The sequence below is a fragment of the Zingiber officinale genome, chromosome 9B, assembly GCF_018446385.1.
Source record: "Zingiber officinale cultivar Zhangliang chromosome 9B, Zo_v1.1, whole genome shotgun sequence".
Lineage (NCBI taxonomy): Eukaryota > Viridiplantae > Streptophyta > Magnoliopsida > Zingiberales > Zingiberaceae > Zingiber > Zingiber officinale.
In genome coordinates, this window is record NC_056003.1 from 85,564,317 (window position 1) to 85,585,082 (window position 20,766).

The following is a 20,766-nucleotide window of genomic DNA, read 5'->3' on the forward strand; positions in this document are numbered from 1 at the left end:
GATTCCAGCAGTTTTTATTCTGCAAGTGTAAAGGAATAACAAACATTTATTAACAACAGAATCCTGTTTTAAGGTTCAGATATAATCAATGAACTCCAAAAAATCATCTATTAAAAGATCATAATGTCAATATGATATACAACAGAAGGAAAATGCTAAAAAGGATTTCATTTGGCACCAACACTGACAAAACCCACTCATTAATTGTTATTTAACCAGTAAACTTAGATGTCTTAGATGAATCTACAATAACAGAAATAGCTAAAAATATTTTAATTCCAACAGAGACAAAAGTCAAAAACTGTCTAACAACATATTAGAAGGCAAGTATTTAGTTATTTAGAGTATACTATTGGATCGAGATGCAGGGGGAAGAATGAATCACATTATTTTTAAAATCTTTTTTCTTTTAAAATCAAAATAAGTGTAGCAGAAAATTAAACATGAAAATAGAAAAAGACATAAGTACGTAATTAGTTTTTATTTAGTTCGGAGTTTTCGGTGACTCCTACTCTAAGACCCAGGCCCCGTGGATCTATCGACATTAATCTACTAAAAACTTCTTTCGGAACCACCGGAAGTAGAGATCGAATACACAAGAATCAGAAGAGTCTAATAAGCTACACTTTCCACTTGCATAAATTAAATACAAAACTTAAATTTGTGTTACCAAAAACTTTTGTAGATGGTCGGCTCGAGCTCGGTGTTTGGACGACTTCTCGGCGACAATCAATTGTAGTAGAGTCGTAGTAGGGCAGCAGCAGGAAGTCGGAGCAGTCGGAAGGCCGATCGGACGCGTAGAAGCTTATATAGAAGTTGTTGAAGAAGGCTTGGTTGAAACACCCATTTAAAGGGTGTGGAAGACGTCTTCCATAGTCTTAAAGGCACATTCCATAGGCCAAATCCTTTCTTGTTATCTGCGACGAAATCTGAATTTTATCCTTGGAAGGCGCCTTCCATAGCATCGAATGTGCATTCCATGAACAGTACGAAGGCGCCTTTCAATGCTTGAAGGCGTCTCAGATACTGTTTACCCGAGACCTTTTTGCTCCTTTTACCCTGCAAGTTAGGTTAGTTCAACACGACAATAATCTAACCTGCAAAGCAAAATTAGTACAATAATAATAAGATTAATTTATGACTTAGACCTTATCTTCCAGACCATGATTTAGTTAGGGTCTCAATTTATGTTTATAAAATGGACCTAAATTGGACCGACGCCTACTATTCCCTGAACTAGAACGCGCCCTCACTTAGTCACTCTTCTATCATGATTTACCTTTACTTACCGTGTGTTAAGTTACTTTCTTAACGTCAATCTGACCCATCAAATCTTCCTGCCGGAATCGCACATCCGGACTTCACCATTCGGGAATCGCACATCCCGATCTCCTGCCGGAATCACACATCCAAACTTCTCCACTTGAGAATTGAACATTCCGATCTCCTGTCGGAATCACACATCCGGACTTCGCCACTCGAGAATCAAACATCCCAACTGGACTTCTTGCCTGGTGTTAGGTCCTCTTAACCTGTCAAGTTAGTTAACTCTGCACACTCGGTAACATGGTTAGATTATGATAATACCTAACTTAATTTATTTATCATTTATCAAAATCTGAGTTAGACTGGTACAAATTGCACCAATACATGCATGTTCCCCTCCTTGCTTATCTCATGGTACAACCCTTTTTAGGTGAGCTTCTTTCTCCTTGGGGCAGACACAGTACAACTTCTACAAAACTCAAGAACCTTAATAATTTGCTCCCCAAGTTATTGACCCTTCTTAGGTGAAGTAATCCTACTTTCAAATAAGCAAATAGATGCCCAAGTTCATTTTTTGCTACTAGGTTAGATAAACCACAAGTTGTCTCCTGTTCTTCTAACATAATAAATCACAAGTTTGAAGACTGGATAACTTAATTACAGAAGACTCTAATGACCAAATACTTGTCAGAGATGTTAGACTTTGGTTTTCTAAGAACAGTTAAAGCAAAGAAAAACCCACAAGAGCACCAAATTAGTATGCGCTCGATCCATGCCTGAGCTCAATAATGAGCCATCAGATAGCCTTGCTCATCTACTCGAGTCGGACGACGCTAATTGACAGGATCCCAAGGGCGACGTTGAGGCTCCCAGGCTTGGAAGGAGCGGCTCCTGTGACCTAGTCTACGAGGCACTCGGAGCCGATCCGCTACTTCATCGACTCAACGAACTTCTCTACCTGGTCATAGGCGATGCAGAATAGCTCCCATCGCTATTTGAAGGCCACGAGGGCGGCGTCGGTAGCTGGGGTTTTCTGGTTGGAGGACTAGTCCTTCACCTCCAACACGGAGGTAGCAACTACGATGAACTCGTCGTAGGCGGCTCTGAGCCCCTCCACGGTTATCTCCATCGGCTTCAGGGGGAGAGCAAATCCTCTAGTCTGTTTTTTTTTGGTCCTCTCTGGTCTGCTCTGCAATTGTGGTCGGATTTCGACTGGAATCCGACCGTAATTGACTGCGTTCCCTCCCTGAGTTCACATTCCCATCTAGGTTGTAATTTGGATGGGGCAGGCGGTCGGAGGCTGCCGGTTATGGGCGGCTGACCGAGCTCCCGTTCAACTTATTACTTCAATATTTAAAACTTATAAATTTTATTTTGGGACTATTTCTTCATCTAATAAATCTTATGAATTAAAATGTCATTAAAAATTATTATGAAATAAAATGCCATATAAAAATAAAAATGAAGTTCAGTTTTTTTTACATATGAAGTCTAAAATTCTAATTTACTATGTCAGTTTTATAACCAAAGTTGATTACTCTCTATTATTGAATAATTAATAATTTACGAAGTAATAAGTGGCAAAGTCTATCAACAAAATTCATATAGTGTGGAGATCTAAAAAATTAGGTTTAAAGGGACAATATTACTACACTGAAAGACAATTACTATCGGGAATGACCCGATGAATCATTGACTTGATGAAGGGTAAGAATTCTTGCTTTTAATGATTGTAGTAGAGTAATGTGAAATATTATTGAGAGATCATCTATGTGAGAAAAAGTGAGGTCACTTTGAAAAGAAGAAGACACAATTTTTGACATTTCTCACAGAACCAAGAGTGTTCATAGCCATGAACGAATATACTCATGAGACCTGATCTATAATAGGGAGAATCATGAGTGAAATCTGTCCATACTTACACAAATTACAGAACAGTTTTGACGAAAAATTAACTCGAAAATCGAATAAAAACGTCATTCGATTTAGGATCAATTGTAGTTGATTTACTAACCTTCTAGCGATATTAATACCTCAGTGGTTCGATACTGGTCATGAATGGAAAAAAGATTAATTCTCACCATCTAGGTGCTTACTAATTGTGATATAGTGGTTTGTAGAATTAGAATGAAGTCACGATGAGAACCTCTTCTTCTTTTCTCTTCCCCACTTTCCTATATATATATATATATATATATATATATATAAAAGGAAAGTGGGGAAGAGAAAAGAGGAAGAGGTTATAAGAAAAAAATAATCACTCCCTCCAAATATTCAAATATAATATTTGAATTTATTTGGGTTAGGTCGGGTCAATCCTCATCATAAATTTAATGTAAAAAATAGATAATAACTAAATGGGTCACCCATGAGGATTGACCCAATCCAACCCAAATAAATTCAAATATTATATTTGAATGTTTGGAGAGAGTAGTTATTTTTGTTGGGACACCCGGACCTAGAGGGGAGGGTTGAATAACTCGTCTCGCTTCGTCGAAGATAATTTGCAACGAAAACTTCACCTATGCTAAAACAATGATTTACTTGATATTCACCTCAAGATGAGGAGACTAATCCAAGGATCCACGTCGGGCACACTCTCCACCATCAAAAACACTCATTCTCAAAAATAATTTAGAGGTAGAGAAACCTCGTATAAGCTTACACAAGAGCACAATACAAACAAGAAGTAGATACACAAAATAAATAAAAAACCTCTCTTGTTAGATCTCTTGTAGTTTGAAGATGCCTCTTGACCAGCTGGAAAGTACAACAACACTTGTCTTCCCAGCTCAAGGTTCGGTGAACAATAGCGGAGAATGTCGGGGAAGAATCGTGTGTGTTGTTGTGAGAAGTGTTACACGTTTGAATCACCGTGACACCTTTATACTTCGTGATCTAGGGCTTCCAATCGATTGACCTTACCCCCAATCGATTACCACGTGAGATCCGAGTAAATCCAGCCGTCAACCTGTGCAATAGTCGTATCCTAATCGATTAAGGAGACTTAATCGATCAACTAATCAATCCAGAGTGTCTTTGTTCTCTAGCGAAAAACTTTGAAATCGATTAGGCTCCTTCCCAATTGATTCAGTCTCTTTTTCGCGTCATCGCAAGAAACCAACCCCAATCGTGATTGATTGGAGTGACTTAATTGATCAACCAATCAATCTAGCCACATTCTGTGCTCTCACGAGAAAAGCCTCCAATCGATCAAATGATCGATTCGCATAACCCCAATCGATCTGATTGATTGGATTGCTTATGCTCGCTACACTTCCTCAATCGATCAACTCTGGTTCAATCGATTTCCCAACCGATTGACAACCTTGACTTGCCTAACCAAGTCTAAGGTTTCCTTGCCCAACATCTTGTGAACTTTAACCCGCTGGGACTTTGTCATCAAGTGTCCGATCAATTCTTTGACCTATTTAGACTTTATCTTCTCGTGCCAAGTGTCCGGTCCTTTATGACCCACTTGAACTTCTACTCAATAGATGTCCGGTCAATCCTTTAACCTACCTGTATTTTGACTGTCTGACTTCACTCACCAAGACTTCCTCACTGTCTAGCTTTACTTACTAGGACTTTTTACCACCTAGCTTCACTCACTAGGATTTTTTTCACATGACTTCATTTACTAGGATTTCCTCACTGCCTAGCTTCACTCACTATGTCTTTTCACCATCTAGCTTCACTCATTAGAATTTTTTCCACATGACTTCCCTCACCAGGATTTTCTTATTGTCTAGTTTCACTCACAGGACTTTTCCCACTATATAGCTTCACTCGTTAGGGTTTTTCACCTTACTTCACTCACCAAGACTTTTTCCACTACTTATCTTCACTCACTAGGACTTTTCACCTAACTTCACTCACTAGGATTTTTTCATACCAAGTGTCTGGTTAACATTGATCCACTTGAATTCTCCTTCTTCTACTAACTTTCCCGTTAGTATTGTCCTTGCCTAACCTCCAATTAAGACTTTCTTAGTCAAATATCTGGTTAACCTTGATTTACTTGACTTTTGGTCAACCTTTGATCTTCAATCTCCCAGATGGACAATTGCACCAACAATCTTCATATATTGTCAAACATTAAAACTCAAACATCAAAACTCAAGCTTGAGCCAACTCAAACTTAGTCAATCTGGTCAACTTTGACCCAGGAGAAATTGCATCAACAATCTCTCCCTTTTTTATTTTTGATAATACGTTTAAGTTAGGCTTAGCCACTAGCCTTAACTTCTGGTCATGCCAAAGTATAAATGAGGGTTTCCTTCATTCTCCCCCTTAACAAGAGGGTAATCCCCCCTTTGGGAAAGTGAATGATTCCTAACTTAAACCCTACATTCTCCCCTTTTGGGGCACATAAAAAACTCTCCCCCCGAAGAGTTATCCACATGTTGTTCATAATCTCACTTGTTGTTCACAATATCACAATGAAGGTCTCATACCTTTCATTATCTCTAAATGTTCATCCTTGAACATACTGTAAAAATGACAAATAATGATAAGGAAATTTTTCAGAATTTTTGAAAATTTTTCTGGAATTTTTTTGGAGACGTATGGCTTCGGTTACGGGGATAAAAATTGGGCCCCGAGAAAGCTTGTTTAGGCTACCCTAATTTAATGAGGAAAAATTTGATTGTTATTTTCCTTTTTCCTTGTTTTTATTTTTCTTTTCTCCCGACGTCGTGCCCTCACCCGACTCCTCGCGCCGACGTTGTTCTCCCCAAAATCCGTATGCGGTGGTTTCTTTCCTCTCCTCTCACGATTAAAACCCAAGCCGATCCCTTCCTCTTCTCATTCTTCCTCCCCGAGACGATTTCCCTCCTCATCCCTAGCGCCGGCCTCTCCTTCTTCTCTTTCACGAGTCGAACCAGGCGCCGCCACCACCTGAGGCCGAACGAGGCGGCGCCGATCCACCGCCGACGCACCTGTGCCATAGCACCCTCTGCCTCTCACGGCGACGACGCCCTTTTGCCCTAGCACCGAGCAACCGTCGCTAGCCGAGGTCCCTTATTCTTCCCTGTCTCCGCTATTGAGATCAGGAGCGCGCCGACGCCGACCGCCGTGCCCTAGTTTTGGGTTCATAGTCGCTGCCACACCTCTGCGTCCTCACTGTCGCCAGCCACCAGGTTCTGTCGAGCCCTAGATCACCGGCGTCGATTTGGGGCTCAGAGCACAGTGGTAAGGTTGTTGCCCTAATTGGTGAATCGGGTACTTGATCCTTATGTGGTGTTGATTTCTTGCTTTCTTTGTGATATGATTGATTCCAGTGAGGTGGAATTGTGATCGTGAGGTGAAGTAGGACTTGCTGTGGGCTTGTTTTTGTTTCCAGCAGAAAATCAACCCTTCTTCGGTAGCAACCAGGCTGTGATTTGAGGTAAGGCATAAGGATTTGATATATGTGTTGAATTAGAGCTAAATTGGGTAAGATGCTAAGATTGATTATGCTTATTGTAAGTCCTAATTCGAATGGATTGGTTAGAACCGATTGAGGAGTTAGATGATCCAATTAGGATTTATAATTGGATATGGATTTATGTTAGCTTCTCGCGGATTTGATTTAGCTAATTTACTTATATGTAATTAGCTAAATTTGGATACCATGTATCACAGGACTTTGACACGAGACAAGCATCTCGACGTCGGATTTGGACTGGATTGGACCTTCCTATTAGAGGCGGGTACCTTGACTTATCTTTGATAATGTCATGTTGATATGTTTAGTAGGTTATAACCTTTAGTAATGATTATGTTCGTCTTTACTTCGGTTGGTCACTACCCGATACCTGTTACATGCTTGTTTTGATTACTTATTATGCACTTCATATTAGTACCTACCTGATTATACATGTTTATAGGGGTAGTGACACAACCATGTATTTATTATGTTCAGGATCTAGGTTTTTATACCTTATCTGATCTGTGTACCTTTGATTTGGTTCATTGTCCTATGGTACACATTTTACATATATATGGATAATGCTATGCTGCTCAGGATTTTGCCATGCTTAGTGTCATGCGTCATTCGCATGATTGCATGCTGCGCGATAGTCTACTCCATTATTGTTGAGCACATCGCTAGTTTCATCTCTGTCGGTGCTCCGTTGGTCCGCTCATGGGTAGCGTGACGCAGCGTGGTAGTACGTCAGTTTGCTCGGTGGTGCTCCGCTGGGACGCTCATGGGTAGTGTACTGCAGCGTGGTAGCACACCGGGATCCCTCCCCGTCATCGTGTACCGGGAGATGAGAGCATTGTGCTCCCCCACTTATGATTTGGGATAGGAGGATAGGTGTACTCAGACAGTATCTCGTCCACTCAGTCACTCATCAGGAGCAGTGATGACAGAGTGCACGGTTGTCACAACCCTACCCACTCGGTCTCACCATTGTGTGTGAGATGGCTGATTGGCGTCAGGGGTGACCATGTCATTGGCATCATATGCATTTATGTATTTACTGATTGTGTTTACTGCACTTATATGTTGCATTTGGATGGATGCATATGTTTGACATGCATACAGGATTTATGATACTTTCGGTATGACGACCTGACTATTCTGATAGGAGGCCCTGGTGAGTACAGTTCTTTTCAGCCTTTTCTATTGTGCATCTTCCAGCTTTTGTCCAGGAGACTGTACTCCATAGTTATTACCATTTGTTATAGTTTACTATACATGTCAACTAGGTATCTACTGAGGTGTTGAACTCAGGACACTATCTTTTTCAGGTACCAGGTTGTTTATGGAGTCGCTTGGAGTTTCCTACCTGCCGGTCCCCACGTCACATCAGAAGACCTGTCTCCGCTTTTGTTTATTCTTATTGTGGTATATGGAATTTGTGCATTTAGCTTTGTGTTCTGGTTTTGTTTCTGGAGTGTTGTTTTGTTGTGTGGTGTAAGCCTAGCCGGCTAGCAGTTTTCATTTTTTAGTGTATGTGTTGTCCATTGTATTTCCGCTGTGTTTGGTTTTGGTACAGCCGAGTGGGCTGTTAGATTTGCATATAAACTACGTGGTTGTGTGTATATTCCAGCTGTCTATAGCTGAGGTATATTGTGTCTGTAGAAATGTTTCAGATTGTCAGTCGTATAGGGGAGATGCTGCCGAAATTTCTTCAGATAGGGATTCCCCCGGGGTGTGACAATTTTTTTGGTATCAGAGCCAGGTTGGCGATACTTTTTTGTATATCTTGTTACGGATTTCGAGTTTTATCTGATACCAATTTATTTGGTATCATAGCCAGGTTTTATGAGTCTTATATCCCATGTTTCGAATTTCATGTTTTAGTTTTCTCGATGTGACTTTTCGGATTTTGGGACCTGGCAACGGCAGGCCATCTCCAAACTATAGGAGGTATGTTGATATACTGTTATCCTACCTTTTTGTTAGTGTATACATTGTTGACTATGATAGTTATGACATGTATTAGCACATTTTATTTAGTACCTGTCTGGTTGTTGTAGCACATATTACATGTGATAGGTTAGCCACTGATCTTGGTCGACCTTAATAGAGATCAAGGATTATAGTCTCTGATGATTTTTCATATCATACCACTAGTAGTTTTAGCTTCTATTACTACTAGTTGGTTAGGAGATGGAGGCACATACCAGCCTCTGCTATTATTAGCTGGGTAGTGGATAGTATCTACATATTCATGTTGACTTAGCCAGTAGAATACCATATTATCTTAGTTAATTTCGTCAGTAGATAATCGATTTACTCTTGTTAGATCGGCCAGTAGAAGTCTGATTTACACTTGTTGATTTGGGTAGTCGTGGATCGATATACCTTAGTTGCTTGTAGAGGATTAAGGTATTCTTGATTAGTAAGTAGATGACCGATTTAGTTTTGTTGGTCTGATCAGTAGGGGACCATCATACTCTATTTCTAGAGGTTAAAATCTTTGGATTATTTGTGCTTAGTCAGGTATCTAGAGTACATTTGAGTACATGGTTTGTACTGACGTGGAAAAGACTGAATTAGTCATATACCATTGTCGGTTTGGGTCAGTTTATAGAGGATCGATGTATCCTATTCCATGTGGACTTTAATTTTTGACTGTATGTACCTAGTTGGATAACATAGAAGGTAACATAGGGAATGTCAGGTTGATTGAGTTAAATATACTGATTATTCATAGCTATGTTGCATGTACATATGATTGTTATGTGTTGTAGGAGTCCTGTGCTAGACTGTCCATTTGCAAGTAGTATTTGTATACATGTTCCGATATGGTTATTGTAGGTTCCTTGTGGATGATAGCTATGTAGTTAGGTGTACGTGTCTGATTGTATTATTGAAGGTATTATGTCGATTAAATCTATGTTATGATATGTGTACATATGTTTGGTGTATTTTGGGAGGTATCTTGTTGATTGTATTTGTTCTGTGAGTACACTTGTGACTATTATGATTCGTTGAAAGTATTACGTTGATAATACTCTTGGCATAGGTGTATATATGTTGGGTGAGTGTTGTTTGTGTTGGGTTTTTCGGGCCGCATAAACCGTTTTTTGCATTGCGGAAACCCCGAAAGCCCCATGTCACGGATCCGTGCGAAGAAATAAAATTATGAAAAACTTTCACGTACGAGTTTTCTATGCCTAGATCTACACTAGATCTACAAAGGAGAAGAGTTTACCCTTGATGCGAAGCCCTTCGCGTAATCCCGCTCGTCCAAGGTTCGCCGGATCTTGAAAGTATCAAAGTAGATACTTCTCTATGTGTATCCACACGAACGGAAGATGGAGAAACCTAACAAAAGGTGTGCTAGCACCCTTTGAAAGATTCGGCCAAAGAGGAGGAGAGGGAGAGAGGAAAGAGCTTGAGGAAGAAGAAGATGGAGTTACCATACAAAATGAAACTCCTCACAAGCACTAAAAGTGGCCGGCCACTTTTTATGAGGAGTTATATACTCCATGGAATTTCAAGAGTCAAAAACTCTTGATTTCCCTCATGAGGTGGCACACACATGTGCTAGCCTTGATGATGTGGCACATCACCATTAGCCACTTAATGTCAACTCACCAATGAGGTGGCAAATGGTCAAATCAAACTTGACCCTTCATCTTCCTCTCAAGTCAAGCCAAACTTGACCACTTCTCTCCCTTGGTTGATCTAATCTAACCATTGATTCAAGTCAATTTTAATTTAATGAATCTCTATTCATTGAATTAAATTAATTAAATGAGTCTAAGTCCAAATTAGACTCACTTAACACATGGACCAAATTGAGTTCAACTCAATTAGCCTAATTTGGATTACTCTTAATCCAATTTGGTTCATCACATAAACCTAATCCTTTAGGTTCATCAAATGAACCTAATCTCCATCTAATTGTTCTTTGTGTGTGGCCCTATAGGTTCTTGTAACATTGGCAATGCTCCTAAACTCATTTAGGAGCATAAGTAATGAGCGGTATCTAGCAACACATCATTACTACCCAAGTTACAAGAATGTTGAGATCCAACATCACCTTGTGACTACTAATTATGACTCTTCACAATATATGACAAGTGTCCTTCTATCCTAGACATCTAGATTGATCAATATGAGGCATAGACCGTGCCATCCTCTAATCAATCTAAATCTTGAACTCCAAGTAGACTCACTCGATCAAATGAGCTCAATATCTCATATTGACTCACTTGGGCATGGCCATGCACTTCGTGGTCTCACTCTATCAAGAATATCGATGTCACTCCCGTCATATAGGAGGGATAGATCCCATCTACATCACTCACATCCCTCCGCATAATTTGTTACATATCCAGTAATCGCCTTTATAGTCCACCCAGTTACGGGTGACGTTTGACGAAGCCAAAGTACGTAACTCCTTATGTAGGGAACCATGGTGACTTTAGGTCCAAGGACTAGTAGTCATACTAATAGCCATATGAGAAAGTATATGACACTCATATTGTTAGAGTATATACTAAAAGCCTAGCTTTTGGTATAAATATTTATCTAGAAATAAGAATCACATTGGTCAAATATCTACATTTATGATAAATGTAGTTGCTCAATTAATTTATATTGTAGATAACATGGTATGTGGTGTCACACACAGAAGATCATGTTATTGGTTCCTTATAAATTATAAACAGTAGCTCACGACCAAGATGGAAAGGAACAAACCATTGGAAGGTCGTAGTGTAATTAGGTATTAGTTTATCTTAACTATATAATTACACTAGTACACTTAGAGTGTATTGAGTAGGACCATTTGAGGTCGTTCCTTTTATACTGACTTTATGAAGGAACAAAAGACCTCAGTTATTATGGAAGTGTGTGCTCTTAATCCTAATATAATAACAAGCACATATATTTGATATTTATTTCTTTAATTTATCAATGGGTGAGATTTAGTTCGATGAATCAATAAGCCCGATAAGTTGGGAAATGATATCACTTATAGTGTGTGTTGTTGATTATAGAAGGAAACTGTGTCCTAGTAATCTAGGTTGAGAATGTCCCCAAGAGGAGCTCATAAGGATTGTCATGTTAAACCCTGCAGGTGGACTTAGTCCGACATGATGATGAAGTTGAGTGGTACTACTCTTGGAGCTAGATATTAATTAAGTGAGTTGTCAGTAACTTACTTAATTAGGCGACATTTGTTATCTTAAACACAGGGAGACTAACACACTCATAATAAGAAGGAGCTCAAAATGTAATTTGGGATTGGTGCGGTAGTTCAATAATATTTCTCTAGTGGAATGAATTATTATTGATAAAATTAAGTTGTGTGTTCGGGGCGAACACAGGAGGCTTAATTTTATCGGGAGACCAAAACCAATTCCTCCTCTCGGTCCCTATCGTAGCCTCTTAATTATAGAGTACTATACCCACCTATACCCACCTTCTTACCCATCCTATAGGGGGCCGGCCAAGCTAGCTTGGAGACCAAGCTAGGGCCGGACATGTTTTGGTTCATGGGTGAATTCATGTGGTCGGCCCTAGCTTGAACTCAAGCTTAGGTGGCCGGCCCTATTAAAATAAAAAGGAATTTTATTTTTTAAAATTTTCTTATGTGGATAACATGATTTAAAAGAGAGTTTAAAAATTTAAATCTTTCCTTTTATAAGATTCTACAAAAGATTAAGAGAAGAGTTAAATCTCTTTCCTTATTTGTAGATTAAAAGGTTGATTTTAATTTTGGTAAAAACTTTCCTTTTAATCATGTTCATGATTTAAAAGAGAGTTTAAAAATTAAATATCTCTTTTATAAAGCTTCTACAAAGATTAATAAAAGATTAGATATCTTTCCTTATTTGTAGATTGGAAGAGATGTTAATTTTTAAAGATAACTTTCTTTTTATCCACATGTTTAAAAGAAATATTTTAATTTATAAAATTTCCTTTTTATTGACCATCATGAAGGGAAAAATTATTAGAGAAATTTTTTATAAAATTTTCGGAAACAAATTAGGAAAGTTTTAATTCTTGATTGAATTAAATTTCCTTTGCTTGGTTTAAAGTGGCCGGCCACATTGTTGATGAGAAAAAAATTATTTTTAATTAAATAAATTTTCCTTATCAATGGCAAAAGAATTAAGGAAATTTTTATTTAAATTTCCTTATTTGCCAAGGCCAAGGATTATAAAAGAGAGGGTAGAGGTGCCTTCATGGCTAACAACTCTATTATTTTTCCTCTCTCTTTTTCTTCCTTGGTGTGGCCGGCCATCCTCTCCTCCTTTCTTCTCTTTGATGGCCGAACCTCATCCTTCTTGTGGAGACTCATATGGTGGCCGGATGAAGTTTAGAGAAGAAGAAGAAGAAGGAGAGCAAGAAAGCTTTGTTTCTAGCATCCCTTGGAGCATGGTGGTGGTGGCCTAACCTCTTCATCCTAGAAGAAGTTTTGATGGCCGAAACTTGCAAGGAAGAAGAAGGTGCTTGGTGGTTCTCATCTCGGAAGATCGTTGCCCACACAACGTCCGAGGTTAGAAGAGGAATACGGTAGAAGATCAAGAGGTTTTTCTAAAAGGTATAACTAGTATTTTTTCTTTCCGCATCATACTAGTTATTTTTGGAAATAATACTAAATACAAGAGGTATACGATTCTAGAGTTTCGAATTTGTTTTCGATATAGTGTTCTTTTGTTTTTCTTTTCCTTGTGATTTGATTGTTCTTTTCGGTTAACCTAAAGTTATTTTAGGAAATTAAATATTAGCTTTCCATAAAAGGTTTTGTCTAGTCGGTGGTGGTTGCTCCCATATCCAAGAAGGCCATGTGCCTCGCCACGTCAGTACTGGGAACCAATTATGGAAATTAATATTTAATGGAATTAATAACTTAAGGTGACTTGGGTCGAACGTGTTAAGTTCCGCAGGAAATCCAAGTCAAAAACCTAAAAGAACAAATAGATTAAGTTTTGGATCAAACGTGTTAAGTTCCGCAGGCGATCCAAAATTTAATTTAAAAGAACACATGGTAGCTAGGAAAGTGTTCAGACCTTTGTACAAAATTTTTGTACAGTGGAACCTCTAGGTTTTCTGAGTAGCAACCAACACATATAACGATCCATGATACTTTCTCATGGCGGGTCATTCAGTATACATTCTCCAATGCATACCCATGTGCCAACTTGATATCTCTATATCCATGACTTGTGAGATCAAGTCATCGAGTTGACCTACATGCTAGTCTCGTCGCATTAACATTGTCCCTAAATGTTAATACTCGACTAGGAATGATTAAGAGTAATGTTCCCTATATCATCTCACTATCGATTCAACCAATTGATTGATATTGGTAAGAACCTTCTACTCAAGGACGCTATTATACTTAGTTATTTGGCACCAATACAAGTAAGTATAATAACCAAAATAAATGCCTTTTATTTATATATAAAAGAATATGATACAATAAGTCCATACATCAATCATCAAATGATTGGCTCTAGGGCTCTAACTAACAGTTTGAAGTGTATTGTCGATTATACCTACATTGATATATGCACACGGGTTCGGAATGCATTTTTGGAGGTATCACGCTGATTTATACCTGTGTTATAAGTATGTTTGGTGTGTACTCATTGGAGGATTATGTCGATCATACCTATGTTGTATGTGCACGTGTGCCAGGTGTATTGTTGGTGACATCATGATGATTCTACTTATGTTGAATGCAAGATGTGGAGTGTCTACATTATGTCATTTGTTGTATTACCCTGTCAACTAATTCTCCTATTAGTGGGTGACCCACTACGATGTTGATAGAGTTGACGATGGATTTGATTTGCTTACTGGATTGTGATACCCTTGGTTGCTCCCATATGTTTTGGATTATTGTGGTGGAGCATTGCTCCCACATATTGTGGATTGATTGTGGTAGAGTGTTACTCCTACATATTTTAGATGGTTGGGGTGGAGCGCTGCTCCCATATAGGTTGCCTTGTTGGTGGTAGAGCGTTGCTCCCACATATGTAGTATTTCTTGTGATGGAGCATAGCTCTCACATTAGATGATCTATTCTTTGGTGATTTATAGTTAGTGATCAGATTTTAGACTTGTTATCGGGGATCTCTGGTTGAGAATGTTTGTTGTACAGACATTATGAGTTTTTGGTAATGTCATTTGGGCTTACCGATGCTCTAGCGGTATTTATGGATTTAATGAACCGCCTATTTATGGAGTATCTAGATTAGTTTGTTGTCGTTTTCGTCAACGACATATTGATCTACTCGCATTCCGAGGAGGAACATGCACAGCATCTTCGCATAGTCTTGGAGACTCTTCGACGACATCAGCTATATGCGAAGTTCAGCAAGTGTGCCTTCTGGCTATCTTCAGTCAGTTTTCTGGGACACGTGGTCTCTAGCAAAGGTATTTCAGTAGACCCTCATAGGATCGAGGCTGTCACCAGCTGGGAGCAGCCAAAGTTAGTGCAGGAGATCCGCAGTTTTCTGGGACTGGCCGGATATTACCGACGTTTTGTCGAGGGTTTCTCCCGCATTGCTATGCCGCTGACACGCCTGACCAGGAAAGGCGTGAAGTTCATGTGGACTGAGGATGGCGAGACCAGCTTCTAGGAGATGAAGCGGAGATTAGTGTCAGCTCCAGTTTTGGTTTTACCTTCTGGAGAGAACGGATTTGTACTCTACACCGATGCTTCTCTACAGGATTTGGGCGCTATTTTGATGCAGCACGGCAGGGTAGTCTCCTATGCTTCTCGGCAGTTGAAGGAGCATGAGAAGAACTACCCAGTACATGATTTGGAGCTGGCCGCCATTATTTTTACCTTGAAGATTTGGCGGCATCATTTTTTTATGGTATTATATTTGAGATTCTCACTGATCATAAAAGTCTCAAATATATTTTTCACCTAGAAGAAACATAATCTCCGACAGAGGAGATGGATGGAATTCCTGAAGGATTATGACTGTACCATTAACTACCACCCGGGGAAAGCTAATGTGGTTGCCGATACACTCAGCAGGAAGTCCAGAGGGACTTTAGCTTGCCACCGAGTTGTGGTCACAGACTTGATTTAGGAATTCTTCGAATTGGGGCCTTGAGGAGCAGGGACAAACAGAGCAGGGTATTCTGGTTACGATGGTTGCTCAATCGTCTATAAGGATGAGGATTCAGGAGGCCCAGGTCGGAGATAATCATTTACAGTTTATTGGTAGCCAGATAGCTTCCGGATCGTAGACCGAGTTCACACGAGATGAGGAGGGTATTATATACTTTCGAGGCAGATTATGCGTACCTCAGTCTCACCCGGTCTTGCAGGAGCTACTTCAAGAGGCTCATCGCTCTCGATTTGCGATCCATCCAGGTGGGACTCGCATGTATCGTGATTTGAGGCGTTCCTATTGGTGGAACAGTATGAAGAAAGACATCATGGAATTTGTAGTGAGATGTCTTGTCTGTCAGCAGGTGAAGGCTGAGCGCCAGAGACCTGCTGGTTTACTTCAGCGGATTCCTATTCTTGAGTGAAAATGGGAACATATTACCATGGACTTTGTGGTGGGGTTGCCTAGGACACGACGGGGCCATGACGCGATTTGGGTAATCGTTGATAGATTAACCAAATCGGCGTACTTCTTAGTGATCCGGAAGACTGATTCCCTGGATCGATTGGCAGATCTATATTGTCGGGAGATCATCAAATTACATGGTGTCCCTTTGACTATTATTTCAGATAGAGACCCCCGGTTCACGTCTTGTTTCTGGCAGAGTCTGTAGCAGGCCTTGGACACTCAGCTCGGTTTCAGTACAGCTTTCCATCCACAGATAGATGGATAGTCAGAGCGGACCATTCAGACTCTAGAGGATTTACTGAGGTCATGTGTATTGGATTTTGGAGGCAGTTGGGAGGACCATTTTCCATTGGTAGAGTTCGCCTACAACAACAGCTTTCATTCGGCTATCCAGATGGCACCGTTTGAAGTGTTGTAGGGTAGGCCGTGTCGGACACCCACCCTCTAGGATGAGGTTGGGGAGGCCCAGTTGTTGGGACCTCATAGAGCTCAGCAGGAGGCAGAGTTGGTCCGTATTATCAGACGGAGGATGTCAGAGGTGCAGGATCGCTGAAAGAGTTATGCTGATCGGAGACGCAGACCCCTGAAGTTCTCTACTAGCGACCATGTATTTCTACGAGTTTCACCCACGAAAGGGGTGAAGAGATTTGGCATCAGAGGTAAGCTAGCTCCGCGATACATTGGACCTTTCCAGATCTTGGAGAGGGTTGGAGCGGTAGCTTACTGTCTGGCACTACCACCGTCCCTGGCAGGTGTTCACGACGTATTCCATGTGTCTATGCTGAGGAGATACATACCCGACCCGACACATGTGTTGACAGATATCTCAATTCCCGTTCAGCCTGACGTTACCTACGAGGAGGTTCCGGTATGGATTCTGGACAGGGAAGTGCGACAAGACAATCCGACTGGTTAAAGTCGGATGACAACATCATTCTGACGAGGAGGCTACCTCGGAGCTCGAGGATACGATTCGAGCTCGATACCCCCATCTTTTTACTTGAGGTATGTGATTTAATTTACCGTTCAACATTTATACTATTTACCTGATGTTAGTATTTGCTGATGGTAGATAACGAAATTTGGGGACCAAATTTTTGTTAGTGGGGGAGAATGTAAAATACCAAAAAATGGTGAATAATGATAAGGGAATTTTCGAAAATTTTTGGAAATTTTTTTGGAATTTTTTCGGAGACGTATGGCTTCGATTACGGGGATTAAAACTGGGCCCCGGGAAAGCCTATTTAGGCTACCCTAATTTAATGAGGAAAAATTTGATTTTTATTTTCCTTTTTCCTTGTTTTTCTTTTTTCATTTCTCCCGACGCCGTGCCCTCACCCGACTCCTCGCGTCGACGCTGTTCTCCCCAAAAACCGTACGCGGTGGTTTTTTTCCTCTCTTCTCACAATTAAAACCCAAGCCGATCCCTTCCTCTTCTCATTCTTCCTCCCCGAGCCGATTTCCCTCCTCATCCCTAGCGCCGGCCTCTCCTTCTTCTCTTTCCTGAGCCGCACCAGGCGCCGCCACCACCTGAGGCTGAACGGGGCGACGCCGATCGACCGCTGGCGCAACCGTCACCAGCCGAGGTCCCTTCTTCTTCCCTGTCTCCGCTGTTGAGATCAGGAATGCGCCGACGCTGACCGCCGTGCCCTAGTTTTGGGTTCACAGCCGCCGCCGCACCTCTGCGTCCTCACTGTCGCCGGCCACCAGGTTCTGCCGAGCCCTAGATCACCGATGTCGATTTGGGGCTCAGAGCACAGTGGTAAGGTTGCTGTCCTAATTGGTGAATCGGGTACTTGATCCTTATGTGGTGTTGATCTCTTGCTTTCTTTGTGATATGATTGATTCCAGTGAGGTGGAATTGTGATCGTGAGGTGAAGTACGACTTGCTGTGGGCTTGTTTTTGTTTCTAGCAGAAAATTAACCCTTCTTCGGTAGCAACCAGGCTGTGATTTGAGGTAAGGCATAAGGATTTGATATATGTGTTGAATTAGGGCTAAATTGGGTAAGATGCTAAGATTGATTATGCTTATTGTAAGTCCTAATTCGAATGGATTGGTTAGAACCGATTGAGGAGTTAGATGCTCCAATTAGGGTTTATAATTGGATCTGGATTTATGTTAGTTTCTCGCGGATTTGATTTAGCTAATTTACTTATATGTAATTAGCTAAATCTGGATACCATGTATCACAGGACTTTGACACGAGACGAGCATCTCGACGTCGGATTTGGACTGGATTGGACCTTCCTATTGGAGGCGGGTACCTTGACTTATCTTTGATAATGCCATGTTGATATGTTTAGTAGGTTATAACCTTTAGTAATGATTATGTTTGTCTTTACTTCGGTTGGTCACTACCCGATACCTGTTACATGCTTGTTTTGATTACTTATTATGCACTTCATGTTAGTACCTACCTGATTATACATGCTTATAGGGCTAGTGACACAACCATGTGTTTATTATGTTCAAGATCTAGGTTTTTATACCTTATCTGATCTGTGTACCTTTGATTTGGTTCATTGTCCTATGGTACACATTTTACATATATATGGATATTGCTATGTTGCTCAGGATTTTGTCATGCTTAGTGTCATCCACCATTCGCATGATTGTATGCTGCACGATATTCTGCTCCATTATTGTTGAGCACATCGCCTTTATCTCTGTCGGTGCTCCGTTGGTCCGCTCATGGGTAGCGTGACGCAGGGTCAGTTTGCTCGGTGGTGCTCCGCTGGGACGCTCATGGGTAGTGTACTGCAGCACGGTAGCACGCCGGGATCCCTCCCCGTCGTCGTGTACCGGGAGATGAGAGCATTGTGCTCCCCCACTTATGATTTGCAGTAGGAGGATAGGTGTACTCCGACAGCATCCCATCCACTCAGTCACTCATCAGGAGCAGTGATGGCAGAGTGCACGGTTGTCATAGCCCTACCCACTCGGTCTCACCATCGTGTGTGAGATGACTGATTGGCGTCAGGGGTGACCATGTCATTGGCATCATATGCATTTATGTATTTACTGATTGTGCTTGCTGCACTTATATGTTGCATTTGGATGGATGCATATGTTTGACATGCATACAGGATTTATGATACTTTCGGTCTGACGACCTGACTATTCTGATAGGAGGCCCTAGTGAGTACAGTTCTCTTCAGCGTTTTCTATTGTGCATCTTCTAGCTTTTGTCCAGGAGACTGTACTCCATAGTTATTACCATTTGTTATAGTTTACTATACATGTCAACTAGGTATCTGCTGAGTTGTTGAACTCACCCCCGTGGACACTATCTTTTTCAGGTACCAGGTTGTTTATGGAGTCGCTTGGAGTTTCCTACCTGCCGGTCCCCACGTCACATCAGAAGACCTGTCTCCGCTTTTGTTTATTCTTATTGTGGTATATGGAATTTGTACATTTAGCTTTGTGTTCTGGTTTTGTTTCTGGAGTGTTGTTTTGTTGTGTGGTGTAAGCCTAGCCGGCTAGCAGTCTTTGTTTTTTAGTGTATGTGTTGTCCATTGTATTTCCGCTGTGTTTGGTTTTGGTACAGCCGAGTGGGCTGTTAGATTTGCATATAAACTGCGTGGTTGTGTGTATATTCCAACCGTCTATGGCTGAAGTATATTGTGTCTGTAGAAATGTTTCAGATTGTCAGCCGTACAGGGGAGATACTGCCGAAATTTCTTCAGACAGGGACTCCCCCGGGGCGTGCGTGACACATACACTCATCATTCAATGCTCATCCTAGAGCATTTACAACAATGAAGGTTTACGACCTTCCATTGCTTCCTTGTTCGAAAAAAATCTAAATTATGCCTTTAAGGAGTAGCTCCTCTCAAACATGCTCCAATTTTCTGTCATTGCACCAACAATGACTTGCAATTTCTTAACCTTTAGGAAATCTAAAATTTAAAGTTATGTGGTTCAAAGTTCAACTTTGAAATTAAACCTTATCCTAAACTCCAACTTGGTCTTCTTTAACCATTCCTCTCTTGTTTGATTAAGAAAATTACCCGTAAATATATATAAATGCATTTCTTATAGTTAGGTATGGTTGACACGACTAAATGTGTCTTAATAGACTGAAATCAGACCAACTAAGACAAAATCAATTTTTTCAATCGATTGAAGTTGGGGCTCAATCGATCAAAGCCACTCAATTGATCAACTAATCAATTCTGCGGACCTCTGTTCGTGGAAAAACTACTTCAATCAATCAACTAATCTATTGAAGTCTGGACTTATTAATCACCTGATCGATTCTACTAGCCTCTGCTCGCAAAAAATCCAGATCAATTGATCAATTGATTGATTGAACATCCCCAATCGATCAGCTAATTTTTCTAAAATCAACCTTTGACCGAATTTCAGAAATTCCTAAATAATTCTATATTTTTCCAAAAATCATGAAATTTTGCATAGATATTATTTATATCATATACTATTATGAAAAATTTTTGTTTTTAAGAAAATACTTCTCATTTTTAAAGATTAACACAAAGTA